The following is a 22,623-nucleotide window of genomic DNA, read 5'->3' as shown; positions in this document are numbered from 1 at the left end:
AGCCACATGTTCTGTAGCTTAATTGTATGGTTGAAAACCCACTACACTTCAAAACAGGTGAGAATATGACCTTACGTGGATTCGTATCTTGAAGAAAGCGAACGCGAATGGCAATTTTGCATTTGAAGATCCATTTGATTAGCCTATTTTGATGAGCTGAGTGTCTCTGAGCATCATAGAATTCTCAGCCTCAGCCACACCCCCTCCTGTTTCCATGCAGTATGGACCAAAGAACTCATTATTACCCCATCATATAGATTTTACTTTTTGAACAATATGCAATACTTTCATCCAGCGATGGTTGTTTGGTGTTCCGGTCACTCACAATGGCTGTCAGAGATTGAGTTTTGTTCTGATTGGCCCAGACAGAACTGTGGAGGTGGCTTGACAGTTGAGCTGCGCATTATTGTTCAAGCAGAGTTCAGTGTTTTTGGAGAGAGTTGTTTTCTTTACATAAATCTTAAACATGATTTTACAGCTGTTCAGTCTGAAGGTTCTAGATGTCAAGTATCACATGTCAAAGTATCACTTTTAATAAATTGCATTTATATTTATACGTGCAAGAATTGACATGGAAGGTCTAATAACCGTTAGAGTAGCGATTAAAAATATGTCCATCGCTCTACAGATGTGTGTTGATTTGGGAACGGGCTGAAATATTGCAATTCAGTGTGCGTAATAATGGTAGAGCAGTCAGGCTTCGATCATTTGATGGAAATCAGTCAGGTGCCAGGAGAGGAGAGCGTTGTTTTACTCTGACTGTACTCAGACTTGGTCAAACCCACACCTTACCCACCACCAACACCAGCACCCCCCCCCCCCCCCCCCCCCCCCAAAAAAAAAAAAAAAAAAAGCTGCAGCATGTTTCTCTGGGTGCCTGTGGTGATGGCCTGACTGGAGCCTGATGTCACTGATGGGGGAAGTTGCTCATTCAGAGTGACTGTCCGGGTTCCCCAAAATCCCCCACACAACAGCCCCACGCCCCCCAGCAGCGACCTAGGAGGGAGGAGCAGACTTGCCTCTCTACTCTCTGCTCTAGGCATGATGGTGGGGGTAGGCCACAGTAACTCATTAAGCTGCACTCTTGTCTTCTACTTTAAATCAGACCTAATATTCATCTCTGTCTCCCTCTCTCTTACCATCCCTCTGTCCTTCTCTCTCCCTTTCTCTCTTCCCTCCCTCTCCTCTTCTCTCTCTTTCTTTCCTAATTAGCAGTATTTTGTCATTTCGCCAACACAAGCCACTGCAGGTTTCCACATTTCTGTATTGCATTGCATGGCTTTGTGTTTTTTCTTCCATGATAGAGATGGAAAAAATTCATTCATTCAGAACAAAATGAAAGAGAACAAAAGACAAGGGAAGTACCATACATACGTGTGTGTGTGTGTGTGTGTGTGTGTGTGTGTACATATACATACATGCATACGTATATACATATTTGAGGTGACTACTGTATTTTATTTGATAAGCTGAGTAATATTCAATAACTTGACGAAAACACGCACACCACACCGTCCATGAGCTTGCACTGCCTGTCACAAAATCTGTCATGTTGGACAGTGAACATCCTCATAAATCCTCTCATGAAAATGGCACAAAGTGGGAGAAACGACACAGAGAAGAGAGAAAGACTCAAGGTGTATCCACAGATCTCAGAAGTGACACAAAGCCGCGGGGCGAACAGCTTCGCTTCTCCTTCTATGGTTTTATATGGGTTACCTCCACTAACTTAAATGAGGTAAGATAATCTGAAAGAGGTTAATTATAATGACAGCACCCTGGTGTAGCTAAATTGTTACTATAGTGACAAACTGATGAGTTAATCACGGATGCAGGGAAAGAGCTACGGTGGAAATTTGACATGGAAGATCTTTTTTTTTTTTTACGAGGAGAGGAAGAGATTGGACACTAAAATGGCTTTAAAATGGCTCTGAATGTAAGGTAGTCAGCCCAGTATTTCACAGTAGAGCCTGGAACTGAACCTGAACTGAATCAGTGCTGTACGTGACACAATATGATTTGGATCTGTGTTAAATGACTATTCTTTGCGTTCTTCTTAACATTAGTAATATGAATAATGAGAAGATGATTTGTATTTATATTTTTTTGTTTTTGTTTGGCAGAAACACTCAGACTTACAAGGTGCATGATGCAATAATTTTGAATCACATCAGAAACAAGAACAGAAAATATATATTAAACACAATTAAACAGCAAACAATTAAAATAAATAGGTGGTACAGTGAAAACTGTGATGAATAAAAACATAATTAAAACATGGTGTTTAGCAATTATTCTTAACTAACCATACTAATGTGAATGTCAAACCTAAGAATAATCAACAGAAGCAGCATGACCTTAATGCAGATTTACCATAACCAGCTTGGGTTGTTGGGTTAGATAGCTGCATAAAATATGTAATTATTTTATTTGGCTGCGGTAACATTAATACAACAAACCCTCCATAATAAATCTGTATTCAGAATGAACAAAGCTGTGTTTTTATTTCCTTGAATTGTAGTAGTGTCTTTCAGCTACTAAATTGTAAAGGATGAACCCAGCATTGAATTGTGGGATACATAGTGTGAATCTCATCAAATGCATTTCAGTCAATCAATATGCATCATTTACTTCCATTAGTGTACCCTTTTCAGGGTTTTCACACAATGGTGAAAGTCTGGGAGTGACATACAATCAAATCAACCTGTCAATCAAATGTGATTTGAGAAAGGACTTTTAACAAAGGAGATTTCTCACAATACTTCACAGACCACTTTTCCTGCAGAAAGTGTGTTTTCACATGTATAACTTGAAAAGAGGAGCATTGATGCCTTGGCGGCCGAAAAAAATGATCAAGTGTGACGGTAGAGGAGGCAATGAGATGTGATCAAACCGCCCTTGATCTGCAGGAGAGAGATGTCCCAACCGAACACCTTACTGTTACTTATATAGCATGGTTTAAGTGATTTACTCTTCGGCAAACAACAAACCAACAAAGAACTGACATATAAATGAAGAAATAATTGGAAAATTTCCCCTCTGACCCCCTTTAGGCAACCAAAGCTAAACTATAGCTTCAAATCCACACTGTTTTGGTAGGTTGTAGAGTTGAAAGAACTTGATTTGTGAAATTAATAACTTGAGCTACACTAAGAAGCTAAACCATGACAACTGCCCTCGGTTTACGGTATTATCAGTCGCTTTTGTGGGAACATGGAAAACAAGCAAAAAGCTCAACATGACTTCTGTGCTGATCAAGAAATTAATCATTATGCAAGTTAGCTGTGAATAATGGTTCTCTTTCTTTATTTTGTTGATTATGTGTCCTTTTTGGTTCTTGGTTTGGAAAAAAAAATATGTGCACTCAAACTACATATTGCCCAAAGTCTTTATTGTCTCAGCTAATATCCAACAGCCATTATGGCGATGTGCTGTCCCCGGAGTCTAATTCATAGACACTCATAACTGTGAGCTATGAATGGATACAGAGTCATTATTCTCCAGGGCTGTGTGGTGTATATTGAGGTCGTGCATGCATGAATTGTGAATAACCTCGCACACTTGCCTCGCAATGTCCAGAAAACCAAAGTGTGGAAAAGGGGCATTATTTACTGAAAGTGGGAGTTTATCCTCAAAGAGTTACAGTATTTCACAAGAGGGATTTCTGACCTTTCTAACGGCCAGAAGAATGTCACTGAGGGTTTAAGGCAAAGTAATGCAGACATATTTAACCAAGCCTTCAAAATCTTTGACATTTCCTCCGACGGTGCCACAGGATGGCACCTTGAGTGCTTTGTCACGACCGTCCTCGTCGGCCGAGGAGACTGTGAGGCTGTCACACATGTCAGCGTGGCTCTGGGCGGCCATTCCGGACTCTCAAAGCCAGCGATGACGGCCCATTCTGCCTGGAGAAACACGCAGCACAGCCCTGGTGTCTGCATAACTCAGTTACTTGAATGAAAGGCGTAAGGCGATAATTTCCTGCCCGTTACATTACTGTGTAACACCTAGCAGACAGCCCTATCTGAGGGAAACTACACAGCTTACATTGTGAAAACTATCCATTGGTTCAGCTGGATATTTACCGAAGCAGTGCAGGTTAAGTACCTCGCTCAAGGGTACAACAGCGGAGAACCACCCGGGACTCAAACCTCCAACCTCCTGGTTACGTACTCATTTCCTTAACCTCCACACTGCTGCCCACACTAAAAGGCCTGTCTGCTTTTGTCTTTAAGAAGCCCGCAGCCCAGGAGCGCAGTGTTAACCAAATTCTCCATTCTCTACAGAGTCTCACAGGGGACTATGGAGTCTTACACAAGGAGGTTTAGAATAACAAGCCGTATACGAGGCGGGCTTTGAAGTAGAAGAACAGGCAGGGTTAATGACTCAATGCGAAGCTCTGACTTATGGGGGGAGGGAGAGGAGCACATTCAGGCTTCCAAAGAGAGAAATGAAATAGCTTTTTATTTCCATTAATGCTGAAATATATTTAACTCTTTTAACTGTACCTTGATGTGCATCTCTTGATCTTGCCAAGAGCCTCAGACCCACTAGAACATGTCTCTTCTGTCTGGAGCTTGTCTGGCTGTCTTTTTTATCTTTATATTTTATGTGCATATTTTTTTTTTTTTTTGCAATGTGCAACATCTAGAAAATTCTACATGTGAAAGCATGTTTGTTTTATTCAAACCAGTGGATTTCTTTTCTGCTGTTAAAAAAAGCAAATTGACATTAATGTATGGTGAGGAAAAGGAGGGAGTGGATGGTGCAGTGGGTTAACAGAGAAATGGGTTTTACATCTAATGGAATCCGGCTTTGAAGTCGAAACCAAACCTGTCTGCATCGAGATCACAGCATCTTCAGAAACACTGCTCCTGCACTTGATAGGTAGTTTGCAGAGTATATTTCAAATATTTATTTTATTTATTTTTGACATATAGTTAATTCAAATTCAAATGGAAACAGTTGAAATTAGATGTTTGACACCACCAATGCACAACCCTTTTTGGTCCAAATTTGAACCCCCCCCCCCCCCCCCCCCAAGTATAAACATGTCAACATGTTTCATGAAAAAAGAATTGAATTAAACACCATAAGGCCATTGAAAGAGAACTTGCATTTGAATATTTGAATATTAGTAAAATAAGGGCACATATATGCATACACACATACTATCTATTTATCTGTCCATCTATCCACACACACACAGACATACATTTTTAATGGTGTTACACAGTTCACCGCAAATGCTCAATATTGTCTTTTGAAAAAAGGAAAACGTTATTTGTGTCATATAACACATCATTTATCATCACATTTATTTTTTGGTTTCCATCTTTGTGCGGAGCGTTGCATTTATTCGTGGTGTGCCTCTGTCCCCCGGCGTGATTAGAGACCACCTCACAGAGCCGCCGGTATGTCAAACTGCATCTTAACCACGACTGGCTAAACTGTTTGCAGCTCATCTCCGCTGAAGCAGAACTAAAATCTGGAAGTAATCAGCTAGCGGGGAACATGAGAAATTCTCCAGAAAACACTTTAACGCCGCTGGAGCCCACTGCTCTTCGAGATTGGATTCAGGTACCTAATCCCAGTCGGCAGCTCCCCCGCCTCCCCCCGCCCCCCCCGCTCCCTCTCTCTCGCACAGAGGAACGGAGCCGCCCCAGGGTGCCGGTGGGAGCCGAGCGGCTGCAGCGTCTGACACCTGCTGGGTGCTATAAATATAAAACTGTGGCTGCCATTGTTCGTTTGCGCTTCTCTCACACGCCGCCCTCTCTCTCTCTCTCTCTCTCTCCCCCCTCTCTCTGGCTTTTCAAACGATGTTATCCGTAGCGAAGGGCGCCGCTGTCCGCACGCTATTGAATAAGCGCTGCATCTAAACAACTTAACCGCTATTTTCCGCTGAGTAAAATGACAGTCAATGATCGCCGTAGCCGCCTATGCTGCGAAGTGCTTTCTGTCATTGCGAAGACGATGATAGCGGTGGCGCGCATCTAAGAGAAAATATTTCTCGATTACAGTCTCAAAAAAAACTGACAGACCGTTATGTTTGGGCCGGAACTGTCTTTCACATTTGTTCAATGTCATATTACATACATTAAAGGGAACGAGAAGTTTACCGAATCAGTCGCTCTAAAGTATGTGCAGAGAAGCCTGTTCAGCAGAAACCCTGGCACAGACGCGAGCGTCAGGCGGGTTTTGGAACAAGCACAGGGTGTTAATATTTATTTCCTGGCAATCTGACCTGGTCAAATTCCTTAAGGTAATTAGATTTAGCCCACAGGTTCCTGTAAGTGCTGAGGTGTCCTGGTAAAACTCAATATCCTGGTAGATGTCACTGCCAGTGGAGAGTTCTGTTTGAAGTCCCCTGAGACCGGAGCCACACATTGCCGACGAAAAGGTGGGGGCCACATGTAGGCTACTCAGAATGATACTAAACATTGCCTTTGGAAAATAAAAAAACGCTTTAGAGGGAAATCCTTCACATTGCGTTGTGCATTACTGATAACTCACACTCACATATACATATACATTTCAAACATGTATTAAAGCCTAAATGATCTTACTATGTAGGCCTACAGATAGATCATTTGAATTTCTACACATGTTGATATTATAGATAATATACGGGCGCAATTGACAATCTTTCTTGATTCAATAGCTCTACCCCGTCCTCCGTTACGGTGCAATGCTGGCACCGGCTGTTTCCCCGCTGTTGGCGGATCTGCGCTTTACAGATGATCTCCCCTGTATCTGGAGTGTGCGGGGCTATGACGGTGGCAGGCGATAACACCGCCGGCGCGGGGCATCAGAGCCTCGCTGCCCCCTCCCGCCATCAGCAGCGTGCCGCCGCCGTTCCCGGCTGCTGTCGCTCTCCGTCGGAAAACGCGGATTACTGTCAGCTCTGGAGAGGTTTCGCAACGTGCGCCGCTCTCTGAACCAAAGCGCTTTTTCTTCTCACACCCGTGCTGTCTGCACGCCGCGCCTCCCGCTCCGGCGACGCTCGGGAGACCGCAGCGCTGGTGTGCACAGAATCAAACACGATCCTTTCGGAAGCGGCTCTTAATCGCATGTGCCCGGCATCACACTTCCCGCCTTTCTTTGTGTTTGTAGATTTGACGGTTGTGTGTTTCTGCCCCCTCCCTCTCGCTCACTCCTGTCTTTGATTTTCCCCTAGAGACGCCATGCTGAGAGAAAGACAGGGCGGCTGAAGCGCGCAGAACCGGCGCTCCGCCGGCCCCAGCCTCCCCGCTCTCACACGCTGGAATGACCGCATTGACGGGAGGAGAGGCCTGCGCGTCGTGATTATACTGCCGTTTTAGTCAACATAAAGCTAAACACAGTTAATTTTTCCATTCGTTTGCCTTGTTTTTTGTGGTTCACATAACTCAGTTGGATTTAAGGAATAGTCTACTCCAAATTCACATTTAAAAAAGTCAGTGAAATCACGACTTACAAATGTAATGCAAGATAACATCAAGATTGTAAGTGCCTTTCTAACCACCTAAATAGTTTTAGATATGTAGCTGTCTAATTTAGGCAGATATTCATTCTAAGCCTGGAATGCTTTTCTCATCATTTGAAGGAAGGATAGTTTGTGTGTGTGTGTGTGTGTGTGTGTGTGTGTGTGTGTGTGTGAGAGAGAGAGTGTGAATGTTTTTTGGCTTTGTTGTGAAATCAGGGAATTAACACTTAAATATAGAATATAAAACCCAACTGTAGTAAGGAAAAAAATAATTTTCATAGTTTCATATGGAGATTCATGGTTTCATTGAGGGTGGGGTGAAAAATACTGAGTTGAAAATCATGTCACATACTTTCATAGCCACAGTTATCCTTACTGCCACACCGAGGGCTGGAAATGGCTCCATGCCAGGCACTAAGCACCAAATGCCACCGAGGTTACAGAGATGTTACTTTCCGGAGAAATACAGAAATATTAATAATATATGCTAAACTTGTGCTGCCCATGTAAATTGATCATTGAAATTCAAAAGAGGCTCTCTAACCCTGGACAAGTAGTTAAGTAATTAAGCCTGCATTGTAGCGGGAAGGAAACCTTTTTTCATCTCTGCACAGAATATAAAGGAAGACGTGTTCTACCCTTACCACTGCTGGCCTGATCACGGTTATCCAGAAAGGTGTCAAACGCTACTCTAAAAATCTGAAAAGAGCAAGTGCTTTACCAATGAATCTTTACCAAAAAAATGTTACTTATCTATAATGATATGTTTCTTTATAAAGACTGGAAGGCAACTGCAATATGGTAAAGTTGGTCCAATCTAATGAATGTCATTATCCTTAAGAGTGTGTCGCGTAGGGGGAGAATGGAGTGACTGAACAAATATTGCTCTCTATTGTCGCGGTGCGGTTGGATTTACTCGGCTGTTAATTTGCATTAATAGTCCTTGCTCGTTTGTGCTGGTTCTGGAATTGGCATCTTGCGAGAAACTACTTCTGTCAGCCTCTGGAACCAGGCCAGACCTCATTCAAAATCAGTGTCAAAGCCAAATTTATTATCCTCGGTTATTAGCGTAAGAAGGCTGTTTTTTTTTGTTTACTAAGCCTAATTCACTTCTAATTACAGCCACTATGAAATAATTACTATCCGTGGGACAAGTGCAGGGGCTGAATGACTTACAAAAGATCAGTGGGGTTTGGGAGAGAGGCTGTGTGAGATGTCACTGAAAAACAGCTTGCCCCGGTGTTGTGAGCAAATTAAATCTTTCAGCACAAGAGAGCAATAAAACTAGTCAAAAAGAACAAAAGAAGCCTAATAGGAAAATGGCTTCAGCGCGTCTGCATTGCACGCAGACACACAGGGCTGTGCGGCATCTGATCTCATTGTATGCATTGCACAATTGCGGTTTAACATTATCGTGGCTGTTAAATTGCCATTTCATGTCCAGGTTTACTGTCGGCACGTTTTGAGGTGACCTGTGCCAATAAATATGTATTAGACTTTAAAACCCGCTTTTCCAAGGGGTCGCGCACGCTCTTGTCTTTAGACCCTCTCCTTGACAGCTTTCTGCATGAGGCCAGGCTATTTATAACCCACACTGCAGCCTTAGCCAAATCTGCAACAGCTGGGAAAAAAATTGGGATTAATCTGTAAATGATATGGCATCTATTCAATAAAAGGTTGACTTGCAGACAGCTTGGTTATAAAAACATTAATGTTTTTTCACTGCTAGGAAATGTTGGAATGTTGTGAGAAATTCCTAAATTTTAAAAGCTTGTTTTTTGGTAAGTATACATGTGGCAGCTGTGATAAAATAAAGGAAATGTTGATGGTTTTAAAAATATTGTGACCATGTTGGCAAGAGGTTTATTTTCAGGGGATAGATTGGGAATATATTCGGAAATGGATTTTTTTTTTAATCTGAATTAAATCTGAATTTAAAAAAAAAATGTCAAATGAATTAAAAATGTCATTGAGCAAAAAATACACAATTAAACAGATTGGTTTTAATTAGTACTACACATTTGAAATAATACACAAGGTACTAAACATACAGATTCTAATTGTCTTCATCATAAGATTATTGCTTTCCTCAGTGGAATAATCACAACTGTAAACCTCTTTCATTCTCTGAAAAAAAAAATGCATAAAATAAAACAATGATGGCTTTTAGATGACAAGTGCATCCTTTAAAAACAAACAATCTGCTGGATTTAATCAAAATCTACAAATCATTTAAAGCAAAGGTGTGATTCAGTAAAATTAAAAGAAAACCAACAAACAAAAAAAGGGTAATCTGCCACAGTGTAATATAAAAGCAATGCCTGGATTCATTTAAAACCACTAAGTCATCAAGCCAGTAACTTTGTTGTAATACACCTCTAGATACATTTAGAAAGGTTTGATCTTTTTGATTGAATACCACTTTCTCCTAAGATGACTTGGCGGTTTTGATTGAATCCAGAGGTAAATCAGTTTGGTCTCCCAGAATGCCATTTGCTTTTAACATGGCTCTGACAACTGTAATTTGTAAATGTGTGTGATTGGACTGCCCACCCCCACTCCACCCCCCTCCCCTCGGACAGGCTGCCATGTTTGTTCCCCTGACGTCAAGGTCATGACACGCCTCCAAGGTCAGGACACGCCTCCACTGCTGCCCGTGGACATCAATATGAGCAAGATTCTCTCCAAATAACATTTCTATGACAACCAATGGGAAGCATGTGACTGGGATATCCTTTAAACAGTCGCGTTCTTTTGTAATCTGTCTTCGGAGTGTTTCAAAGCCACTTCCTGTGTGTCCCCTGTATGTGCTGTGTGGTGTGTGTCATCACTGCAGAGGCTTACAGTGTGCAGGTGTTAGAGGTGCCACATTTGAAGTTCTGACAGTTCAAGGAAACGGGAGGCGCTGCGGTATTCAGAGCCGAATGAGGCAAGGTCAGCGATCCGGCTCGGCTCTGCGTCCCGGCCAGGGGCCGCGCACCGAACGCCAAACCCGCCGCCGAACGCCACACCCGCCGCCGAGCCCTCGCTCGTCTGTCCTCAGAGGGGGCAGCGCGATAAAAACACCACGGCGAAAATAAATCTGAGGCGCCAAATCAAAGCAGCGGAGTACGCCGGCTCGCGGGCCAGGGCCTCCCGAAAACCAGCCCTCATTTGCAGTTTAATACATACCATTATATACGTCGGGGAGCTAATATCGGCGGGGCTCTCCCGCCGCCCGTGCGGGGCTGATTGACCCCCGCTCTGGAATCAGTCCCCTCTCCCTTGCCGCACCTGGGGCCCGGGGGCCGGCGCGGCGGCTGTCACCGGCGGTCGCCGCGGCGAGGGATTGATGACAGCCATTCACTGATGAAGCTGTGTACATCATTTCTGTCCAGGGCTGCTCCGGCCAGATGGGCCCTGACCATCCATCGCCTGTCAGGGGCACATCTGTTCCACTCCCTGCTCAGAGTGCTAACAAGTCGCCCGCTCTCCGGGAGGAGGGTGCGGGGGGGGGGGACAGGGGGAGGACACACTGACGCACGCGCTCTTTTAAAGACACAGCAATGCCCCGCGGGGGGGTGGAGGGGGCGGGGAGTGGGGGGGCACACCATTAGGCCCCCGATTCTGAATACACGAGGAGGCCTCCCCACAAACTGCCGCTGTCACCTTGGGCTGGACTCTCACCGCTCCGCATGACGCCGAGCGTTTAGTCTCTCAGTCAGAGCCCACAGATTCCGGAATGTTCCATTGTTCATTTTTTGGGAGTATTTTTTTTTGTGCTTTCTGGCTCCCGAATCCTCTGCTAGCCACGGGAGCTTTGGCGAGGTGTCCTTTTCCCTGCGTCTGACAAGGGCGTGGAAAACGCTGAAGAGAGGGACGCGGGCGTGCCTCTCCCCTCCTCTGCTGGCAGGCCACACACAAAGACACCGAGCCGAATGTCCTCGGATTCACCCGTCACTCTCACACCCTCAAACTGCAGCAGAGGAAAAGGAGATACATAATTCATTATGCTGTGTCAATGAAATATATTGCAACCATTAACATTTATATTATATTATTAATTCAACAGTAGGCTATTATTGAATTAATAGTAATGTTAATTGTAGCATTATGTTATTTTCATAAATTATATCTATAATTTACATTATGGATACAATTACATTGTATTTATGGAAAATAAATTTAATGACATACAAATAATTAATATATTGATTAACATATCTTTATGTATGTGTAAATATCTTCATATACTGTAACGTGACTTTTCAGTTGAAACAGTAGTTTCTTCCTACTTTGAAAACCACTGGTATGTAAATTTCTATTTTTTAAACATTATTGGCGTGAATAATACAGGAGTATTCAATTTAAAAAATGAATATGTGAACTGAATGTAAATCTTGGACAATATTTTTCCCCCTGACCTGACCCTGAAGATCTTGAGAACTGGAACTGTACTATTTTTATAAAAATCGTTTCATTCTGTAGCAAACATGCATGGAACAAAGTCCATTTTCTTGCTCCCCTAACATGTAATTTTTATGTTCTGATTATTTAGTTGATTTTTTTTTTGATATTTAGAATAAAAGTGAAAAGCAGGCCCTGACTCTGGTTTAGAGAGAGACACGTTAGAGACAGAGACATTAGAGACAGAGATGTTAGAGACAGGGACGTTAGAGACAGAGAGATATTAGAGACAGAGAGATGTTAGAGTCAGGGAGATGTTAGAGTCAGAGACGTTAGAGTCAGAGACGTTAGAGAGAGACATTAGAAACAGAGAGACATTAGAGACAGAGATGTGAGAGACAGAGAGACATTAGAGACAGAGAGACGTTAGAGTCAGAGATGTTAGAGACATGTTAGAGAGATTCCTGCTCTGTGAGAGCACATGGGCTGTAGAGGCCTCCTGACTGCTGCTGGCTGCGGGTCACTCTGTGTATTGTAGTGAAAGGATGGCTGACGTGCAGGTGATGGGCACACCGTACGGCCTGGGCCCACCCACGCTCAGGCCCCGCCCTCACTCCGGCCACACCCACGCACTCTGTCCCCGTCCGCACTCTGTCCCTGCCCTCACTCTGGCCCCGCCCGCGCTCTGGCCCCGCCCATGTTCCAGCCCTGCCCTCACTCCAGACCCACCCACTCTCCGGCCCCGCCCGCGCTCTGTCCCTGCCCGTGCTCCGGCCCTCCGGCGGGGGCACACTTAGCCCTGCAGAGTTCATAAGCCCCACTGCGAGGGAGCAGTGAGTGTAGGAGGAAGCCGCGTGAAGTTATTCATTGTCTCGCGACTCAGTTCTAATCACCGCGCTCAGCGTGACTGACAGAGGCGCTTTCCGCCGTGATTGAGAGTATTGATCCCCTCCCCTCCCCCCCGCCGGCGGCGTCAGAGGCGCCAAATCACAACCTTCACTTTCAAAAAACCTCTTCATCTGCCTTAATCATCTGATCAATAATTAGCGTCAGGATAGTGGATCTTTGACTAAGCTATCTCTGACAGATTTTTTTTCTCCCCTCTCTCCTCCCCCACCCTCCTTCTCTCTCTCTCTCTCTCTCTCTCTCTCTTTCTCTTTTTCCTCCTCCGCTCTCCTCTGCAGAAGGAATCTGCTGAGTCAAGGTGATCTGAAGAAGGGGGGCAGGGGGTTTTTGAGGGAAGGGTGTCCCTGGCAGGTGTGACTTCCAAACCCGTGGGTTCCACATAGCTCCACCCCTGCCCCCTGCCCCCTGCCCCTCCCCCTCCCCCTCCCCCACCCCCGCCCCAGCCCCCCTCTCCTCCACTGTCACGCAAGATCGGCCGCCCTGCTGTCACCTCCACCAGTCCCTGTAGCGTGTGACTCTCAGCTCTCAGACTGTGATCTCCCAGCTTGCAATCATAGCATCGGCAGAAGCCATTCATTTTGCAATGGTTACCATGACTGGAGTTTAAGTTTAGTAGGGTCAAATAAACCTGTGTCAGCCTAACAGCGCATGTTGGATTGTAATACATTTGCCAAATAATGGCCGAATAACTGTGTTTCCATGTGAAATGCAGGGAACTCTGGTGAAACTGTCGCTCTCAAAATACGGCATATGCCTTCAATCCTTTTAAAAGAGCAAGGGTTTCCTCAAAGGTTGCATTCGGTCTTCAGTTGTGAATCCCAGCCCGGGAGCAGCCACATTGTGGTCATCCTCCTTCAGGGTTGAGGCCTGCGTTTGCTGGTGCGATTCCTGTGGGGGTGGGGGGGTGAGTGAAGCCACACCCTCAGCCTGCCCCTCAGCCTCGGGCCACCAGAGCAGTCGTCTCAGCCGTTAGCCCTGCGCTCCGGAGGGGGTCAGTGATGCGCTCTCTTCTTGGGGCAAGCGTAGGGACGTGTTCAGTTTAAATTATGGTAGGGCGTTGATGGCGTTTCCTTCACGCCGGTGCCCGGATGCTCCTGTAGGCCTGCCCCCCCCCATGCTGAGTGCGAGTAATCTGCTGCGAGGTGACAGCCAGCCGCAGCGTCCGCCATCGCCACTGCCGCTGTGTGAGCGAATCTACAGCAGCCTCGTCACGCCGCCCCGTTATCACGGCCTCTTCCGCGTAAGCCTCGTCAACTTCATTACAAACTCCTAATCTCCGGCAGAGATAACGGCCGGCCGCGGCGACGGCGATGGGGGTGGGGGTGGAGTGGGAGAGGAGAACGGCTTGTTGTCGTCGCTGCCTCTCTCTCTCTCTCTCTCTCTCTCTCCCGAGGGGAGAATGAATGGGCCGATTCTTCAGCGGGAAACAAAAGGCCCTCATGTTGGAGGGCAGAGACGCATGGTGCTGGGCTCAGGCCAGCGATCGCCAGTGAGCATGCTCAGAGGGGAGAGAGGGGAGAGAGGGAGGACATACTGCTGCTTTCACAGTCACATGTTAGAGACAGTGGAAGTGTGTGGAAGCACATGTGTGTTTTTAATTTTTCCCTTTAAAAGCGGAATGTAATCGTAATAACCAAACTCCCCCAGGGCTGGACTGATTCTCTTTCTTGTTTTCGTCTTATAGTATTACAAGCACAATACTAGTGTGTAACATTACACCAAAATATGAAAATTCTCATGAGAAAAAGCATAAAAACAAACAAACCCTGTGTTTACGTTGATTTATTTTTTTTCGATACCTTTTCCTGTAGAGTGCTCTTGAATCTTTGTCCTGGTTTTTACATGTGTTCACATCAGCTTTACGCCCATCAAGCTAACATAAGTGCAAACCACTCCTCTTTTTGTAGTCATTTCAAAAAAAGAGTTTTAAAATGAGTCCTGGCTCCCTCTGCTCATGGTTTTGCAGTGATGTCACCGATCACGGCCTTGTCTTAGTGCCTGCTGCATAACTAAACCCATCAGCTAATTAGCGCTGACAGGTCACTGAGCAATCAAGTCAAACTGAGCTCCGCATTGGCTGAGACGCTCTTTACGAGAGGTGCAGCTCTTAGAAAAATTAGCCAATAAATTCCCTCAAATAATCTCCACAAGCACAGCCAGGAACTCAGAATATAGTTTAAAAAGAGAAAAATAAATAAACTGGGCAGATTTATTGTACAGGAAGAATACTTGTTAGATTACAACCTTTTTACACATACGCTTATTCACTCATCCCTCTGAGAGGATTTCAGCTGTTTGTGTTAGCTTATTTCTGTGAGCAGCATGGATGCAGCTTGAGTGTCATTCTGGGGTTCCGCTATGGTGAATGTGAAGCACCAATCATGGAAAAAAGGCAGAAAAAGGATCTCTCTTTCCCACAATAGATAATGTGGAGTGTCTCTGCTTTTACACTTAAAGATTAATTCAGTTCCTTGGACTTCCTCCTCTCTCTTCCGTTTTTAAATCTATGCAGGAAATAAAGGATGTTGTTCACCATGTGACGCAGCTATAAAACATCTGCTTACGGATGCATTCATAGAAATGTACATGGTAATAAGCAGGTCAAACAGAGCCCTCTTTTCACAACGATTCCAGTCAGGAATCGGTCCTCAAGGTTAATGTTTCTCCTCTCTCTCTCTGATCTTCACAAAGAGCCGTCGATGTTTTGTGTTGATATGTCAGAGTTAAGATTGCAAACCCCTTTTCCACACTCTCCTTGAAGGGTAAAGTAACCCTTCCATTGACAGATGAAGATGAAGGTACATACATTATTTTAATGAAGGGACTTAAAGTGTCCCTGTGACCATGGGCTTTGTGTTTGATCCACAATGTCAGTGTCAACAGCTGAAAGCATGACCTGACATTTCTTTTCTAGATGTATCTTGCAGCATTCAGAGTCTCTGGAGTGACCCAGCCTAGAAAATCGACTTGAAATTATATGCTAAGAAGGAAGGTAAAAGAAGACCATTGTAAAATGAATATCTATGTAGAGCAGTTCTCATTGCAACAAATAGTATCGTACAAAATACTTGGTGTAATAGGAAATTATATTTATGTGATTACATATTTATATAATTACATATATATAATTTAGGTGTGTGTGTGTGTGTGTGTGTGTGTGTGTGTGAGATCACATATTTATATTATCCACAGGATATGCGGGTACTTAATTAAATACAGGGGGGATAGGGGGGAAAAAAAAGAAAATTCACCACAAGCATCATAATGTTTTCTAATTTTCCATTAGAGGAAGTCTAGCACATAATTGCGTGTGCTCTTTATGTATGTGGAGAACGCCAACCAAATGCTCGAAAGTGCCCATTTTCAATTACTTTCAATTAGAAATCCCAATATGAGCAACAGCCTGTGGAGGGCTGAGCTTTCGCCACTCTCTCTCGCCTCCCTGCAAAGCATCTCAATCCAGTGAGAGCCTTTTGGAGTAAAAAAAAAATATCTGCCATTCAAACAATTGATTATGTAACAGTGGAGTGAATCAAGTAGTCCTTGTGTGCCCTCAGTGCCTCTCTGAGGGGACATCTTCACTCCCTCCGTCGGCCGGAAAAAAAGGGACAGGAGAAAGTAATCACTGTGTCTGTGACAACTTTCCCTCTCTGGCGAAGACGCGGGCGCTCCCCGGTGTGGCGGCTGAGGCGTGGTGCGTTCAGCTTCCCCTCGGAGCTGTGCAGGAACAGGAAACCGAGTGTGCGCTTTTGTCTGCCTCTTGCTGCGCGATATTTCCAGAGCTCAGGAAGTCAACCCTGAATAAGCGTCTCCACCAGATAAGGCGTCGACAAACAACAAGCTGTTTTACAATGTATTGTTGTCATGTAACAGACACCCTTATCCAGAGCAACCTACACATGTTGCAGTTTTTACACGTTATCCCTCTAGTTAGTCGAGTCAGTTCTGGGTTAGCAGCAGTGCCCCAGAGGGGGGAATCAAACTAGCAACCTTTTCGTTACCAGCCCTGCTCTTTACCACCGTGTTTCACTGTGTTTTTCTGGGAAGAGAGTCCATCCGGGGAACGATTTGCCAGGACGCAGAGGCTTTTCAAAGAGGAAGGTCATTGCGGAGGCCCCCTGAGCAGATTAATGTATGTTTCTTTACCTTTGACCTCTCCGCCCCCGTAGCCCTGTTTGTTGTCACCTGACACAGTGCAACGGCACAGCCGAGATCCAGCTAATAGCGAGCGCTATTCTGCCTGTCACGCCCTATCACTGTAACTTAAAGCAGCGGCCCTTTGTGAGAGCGCACCAGATCAGGCTCCAACACACACACACACACACACCCTCAGCCTCTCGCTCTGAGATATCTGAATCATGTATAACTGCATCGTCTTGTGAATTACAGTTATTTAAACAAATTTCCGTAAATAAGGACCACATCTTGCTAGTGCGAGTTTTCTCACTGTTTGCCTTTATTACGTGTTTTGGTTGGACTTTATTTTTACATCTTAGAATAATGGGGTAAAAATATGGTAAAAAGCAAGTAAAATTGCCTCTGTAAAACTACAGTCATCTGAATTTCCCCCAGACTGTGTGGACTGTGACATGGAAACAGACAACAGATTGTCACCGATACTGAAATGAAGGAGTATCAGAGCTGTGTGTTTTGATTTCCATCGTTTCAGTGTAAATAGTCATAAATCCATTGGTGAGTAAAGTGTAGATTCTCTCCCTGTCATGCATTTTGAGCAGAGCCTCATGCCTGCATGAGTGAGAGAGGGAGAAAAATTGAACTCAGATGTTTAGCGATATTGTTCTCACTATGCTGGACAATTGTCCCTCTGCTCCATTTGATAACCAGACCAAAAAGAATAGCGGTGCAGCTCGGGGTAGACAAATGAGCGACATTAGTCTTAACTAATCGCAGGCTGACAGTTGGAGGAAAGCTCGGGACTCTGGATGGTCGAAACGCTCAGTGTGAATCAGTATCTTTTGGATTAGCGATTTGAGTGAGGTATCTTTTCAGCGGCGGGGACGACAAGCAATAGGCAGGGGAACCAATTAGTTTGGATAGTTCTTAGAATTCTCCCCAAACCTCTAGGAGATGGACTGATTTTCCTCCAGGAAGCATTTAGCGGAGTGTTTCTTTTGTTTGCCAATGGCTTAATTATGGAGCTAGTGTAGCGTGGCTTTTCCCTGGGGTATGCCTCGTTGGAGATGTGCCAATTTCTTTCTTTTTTTTTTTAATTCAATCCGTAAATTGCGAGTTTGTGTGTTTGGAGGTGGGGTGGGGGGGTGGGGGGTGGTTGGGAGGGGGGATGGAGGACGAGGGGGGAAAATAAATAGCATTTTTTGGAGAGGAGCTGGACGGCCCAGAAGAGAGTAGCTGCAGGACTGCAGGAGCCAGCAGGCCGAGGGGCTGCTGAATTTAATACGAAGTGAAAAAGCCTGGAGGCGGTCATTACCGGCCAGCGAGTCAGAGACGTGCGGAACAGGCAGGCTCTCCTCGCTGTCTCTGAGCCCTCAGAACCCTGAAGCAAACAGAGGGATGGCCTTCCTCCCGGTGCTTATACACACAGGTTTACGCTTGTCCTCATGTCCTCAACACTTTTCACAAATCTTCTGTAATGTTGTGTAAAGGACCAGATGGCCTAAAGGCCTGCATGTATACAGTACATCTAATGTTCCACTGAACCGTTTCATCCATGTGAAAAAATTCACAGTTTAAATGTACACCGCACTAACAGCAGCATCCACACTTCAGAGACGCACTTCACACTTCCTTATCATTGATGTTCCTTGTGCTGTAAGTGTGCTTCTCCAAAGAGAGTGCTGTTCGAGACTCCCCCGTCTCCTTGCATGACCCGTCCACGCAGACTCATCTATGCAGCATGTTTGCATGAACTGACATGAACGGGGAGGCTTTCCTGAGCTGGCCGTCTGCGGGAGACCTCCTCGGGCATTTGCCTCACACCTGCTCTGTCAGAGAAACCCCCCCCCACCAGCAAGTGGTGTGGGAGTACGGTGTGTACACACCCCGAGCTTTCTCCAGGAATCATATTCCTGCCCTGTTTATTGCACACGCGCCTGCTGTCTCCTTCATCCTGCACTGTGAGGAGCAGCGGGTTCGATTACCAGATTTCCCTGCCCCCCCCATGCTCCCCCTGCCCCCCTCCATGCTCCCCATGCTCCCCCTGCCCCGAGGTGCTGGAATTTCAGAGCAGGTGAGTGCACATTCCCCCCCTCTGGGGATTCTCAGGAGTCCTCCTGTAGCCAGAGCCAGGCAGAGGAGAGAGCTCCGTCCAGCTGTGATCACCAGGGCCAGAGCCAGGCAGAGGAGAGAGCTCCGTCCAGCTGTGATCACCAGGGCCAGAGCCAGGCAGCGGAGAGAGCTCCGTCCAGCTGTGATCACCAGGGCCAGAGCCAGGCAGCGGAGAGAGCTCCGTCCAGCTGTGATCACCAGGGCCAGAGCCAGGCAGAGGAGAGAGCTCCGTCCAGCTGTGATCACCAGGGCCAGAGCCAGGCAGCGGAGAGAGCTCTGTCCAGCTGTGATCACCAGGGCTGCCGGTCGCTTCCACAGGCCACGGTGCTGACAACCGCATTTCAGGTGACTGCGTTCCAGGTAACCACATTCCAGATGACCGTGGTTTCGGGCGACCGTTGCCTCGTTACCGGGAGCGGGCGGCTGCATCTCGTTTTTTTTTTCGTGAAAGCCGTTTCTGAAACATTGGGCATTATGAAGAGTGTGCATGGCATAGCAGTGTCCCACATCGATCCTGTTTCTCACACAAAGACAAGGTCATTTGCAGTGCTTTTAGTGTTATTGGTCTTATTGGTTTTTGCAGAATTAGGGGAGTGCTTCTGTTTGGAACCAGGGGACTGTGCCTTTATTGGTCTCTTTAGAATGAAGTCACACTCATGCTTTCAGGCCTCAGCACAGACCCTCATTGTGTGTGGAAACTCAGGCCTCTGTTCAATCCAGTTACAAAGAGCCTTGTCTTTCAGTAAGAAATGTGAACAAGTGTGGCTGTTTTAAACATGGCCTTTAACAGTGATGTGCAAGGTAATTGCTGAAGTTAGTGAGAAACATCTTTAGAAGCAAAAAAAAAATCAACAACAAAACTTCAACCTGTGTTCAATGTTAAAACAATTAATTTAGTCTTAAACCTTGTCTTAACTTGTTTAAATTCTCATCTTATGTTTTTTCTTTTCATATGCTGTCAGTCTTTAAATACATTTTTGTTCACATAAGTGATGGCTGAACTCATCATGATGGTCAAGAAATGAAATGAAAATGTAATGTTTGCTTACCTCAGTTTGAAGGACATGGCATTGTGGGTAGATTGAACTGCAAGTCTTTATTCTTGTCTATTCTTTTCTTTGCACAACTATGTGTAAACACAACTTGTTCTGATTCCTCAATTTCACGTATAAGAGTCCAGTGCATCAGACTATCCTCTTGAATTTAAGTCTGGACAGTCAATAAGCCTGTTCCTTTCAGACAGATGCTACACTGAAATACCCTTTCCACACAAGCTGAGCTGAAGAGAACTGCAGAATATAAATGCATAGAATCTCTCATGAAATATGATCGTTTTTTTTTGTGATGCTTGTTTCCCGGTCCATTTTCCATGGTCGTGGTGTTATTGCTCTTCCTATAATCTGATTTTATTGTTGATTGTCATTTGACACGATTCTCTGTCATTGTTCAGCATTGCTCTGTGATGAAAGCAGCAGCTCCACCCGCCTCTCCGCTTCGCACCACACTGAGAGAGTGCGGACTGGACTGCACTGCATGTGAACAACACAAAGAGAGCAGAAGTTTATTTGGCGTCTGGATGTGTTCGCTCCCTTTCACTGAAGCCATTGCTCCTGTTGCAGCAGCACAGTGTAGGAGCACAGCATAGTAACACAGTGTAGGAGCACAGTGTGAGCACACAGTGGTAACACAATGTAGCAGCACTGAGAAATAACACAGTGTATCAGAATAGTGTAGCAGCACAGGGTAGTAACGCAATGTAACAGTACAGTGCAGTAGCATAGTTTAGTAACACAGTGCAGGAGGCGGTGAGAAACGCAGGTCTCTGCCCATGCTCCAATGCCCTACATATGTGACAGACACAGGAAGTGCTGGTTGCCACGGCTGCATCGATTGCCCAGACCCACCGTTTATTGTTTGGACGCGCCGGCCAATGAGCTTCCCCTCCCGTGGCCTGCGGAGCCTGTGAGCCGTGCACTCAGAAAAGCAGCTCTTTTAATTGTTTCTGGTGTCGGGCCGCCTCGCTCCCGGAGCTCCTGTGGGGCCGGCCTCAGCCCGGGTCCCGACCTTTCCCCCCGCGCTCGGGGAGCCTCTCGCCCAGATTGACCGGGAAGCGTATCAACGCGCCCGGCTGCAACACACTCCCCAATTAACAGCCTCGGAATGGAGATGCAGCGCTGCGCTCCGGAACGCTGGCCACATTCCGACGCTGCCTGAAAGTGGCGTGTGAGCCGCACAGACCGGGAGGACAGCGGAGTGACCGTGCGGAAGCCATGGCTGAACAACAGATTTTAACATTAGACAGCACTACAGTATTTGTGATCCCAATGGAATGCAGTCAACTGGGGGAATATCGGTAATCTCTGCAAATGTTTATTGGCTGGAAAAACTGCCTGGGCAGGAAAGGCTTATTTTGTGGTCGTCAGACATGAGCAAACCTATTCCCCATTGCTCACCTCCCCCTCCGTGGCTGCAACCCCATTAGATGCATTCTGAGACTGGCATTCCACAGAGTTTCAGCTCCAGTGTGGGAGACGTTAAACTGTGCTATTCTGTCTGCGTTAGGTGCGTTTTGCTTTATAATTAAAACGTTTATGAATGTGCACCGTTGCATGAGGACGCAGTGATGATCTTGCAGAGCGAGATCAGGAATCACAAGGGAAGCGCTTATCGTTCCGTTATTGCGGAACTCCATCACTGCCCTGCGCTGCGTGGACATTACCCACAGGCTCCGAATCCTTGCTCTCCGAAAGGTGGATTATTCCTGGATGCACAGATCAGCAGCGGTTTGTGTGCGGGGGTAAATGCAGCTGTCTGCTGTCTGTGGGGAAGACCTGCGTGCGAGGTGGAAAGCAGGACCCGCGCCTGACAGCACAGCGCGGATAGTTACGGCATCCGTGACACGGCTGGCTGCCTCTATGCAGACACAGGGCAGAAGCGGCATACAGATCCAGCCGCACACACACCAGTGGCGGCGGGGTGTAGCCACACACGCACCAGCGGCGGTGGGGTGTAGCCACACACGCACCAGTGGCGGCTGGGTGTAGCCACACACACACACCAGCGGCGGCGGGGTGTAGCCACACACACACCAGTGGCGGCGGGTTGTAGCTCTAGCAATAACACAAAGACAATCTGCGGTGTTTTACGACAATAATCATTCATTCTAATTACGCGATTGGTGTCGATTATTCTGTGAATTATTTGTTTTACTGTTAATCAAGGAGGATAAAGGGGAACATGTTGAAAGTAATGATAGATTTAAAGGTAGTGTTCGGGCTTCCCCTGTTTCCAGCGCACCCACCGCCACTGACACACACACATACAGATACACACAGACACACAGACACACACACACACACACGCACAAACACAGACATGCACAGATATGCACAGATACACACAGATGCACACACATGCTCACACAGACACACATATACATGCGCGTTCACGCACATATGCACACACATGCAGGCGCTCCCACAGACACACAAAGGCATGTACATGCACATGCACGGACAAACTCATGCACACATAAGCACACGCTTACAGACACACAAGCATACACACAAATACCCATGCATGCACACACGCTCCCACAAAGTGAAGAACATAACTATTTT

This window comes from Megalops cyprinoides, chromosome 14 (assembly GCF_013368585.1).
Source record: "Megalops cyprinoides isolate fMegCyp1 chromosome 14, fMegCyp1.pri, whole genome shotgun sequence".
Classification (NCBI taxonomy): Eukaryota; Metazoa; Chordata; class Actinopteri; order Elopiformes; family Megalopidae; genus Megalops; species Megalops cyprinoides.
This window is presented reverse-complemented; position numbering follows the sequence as displayed.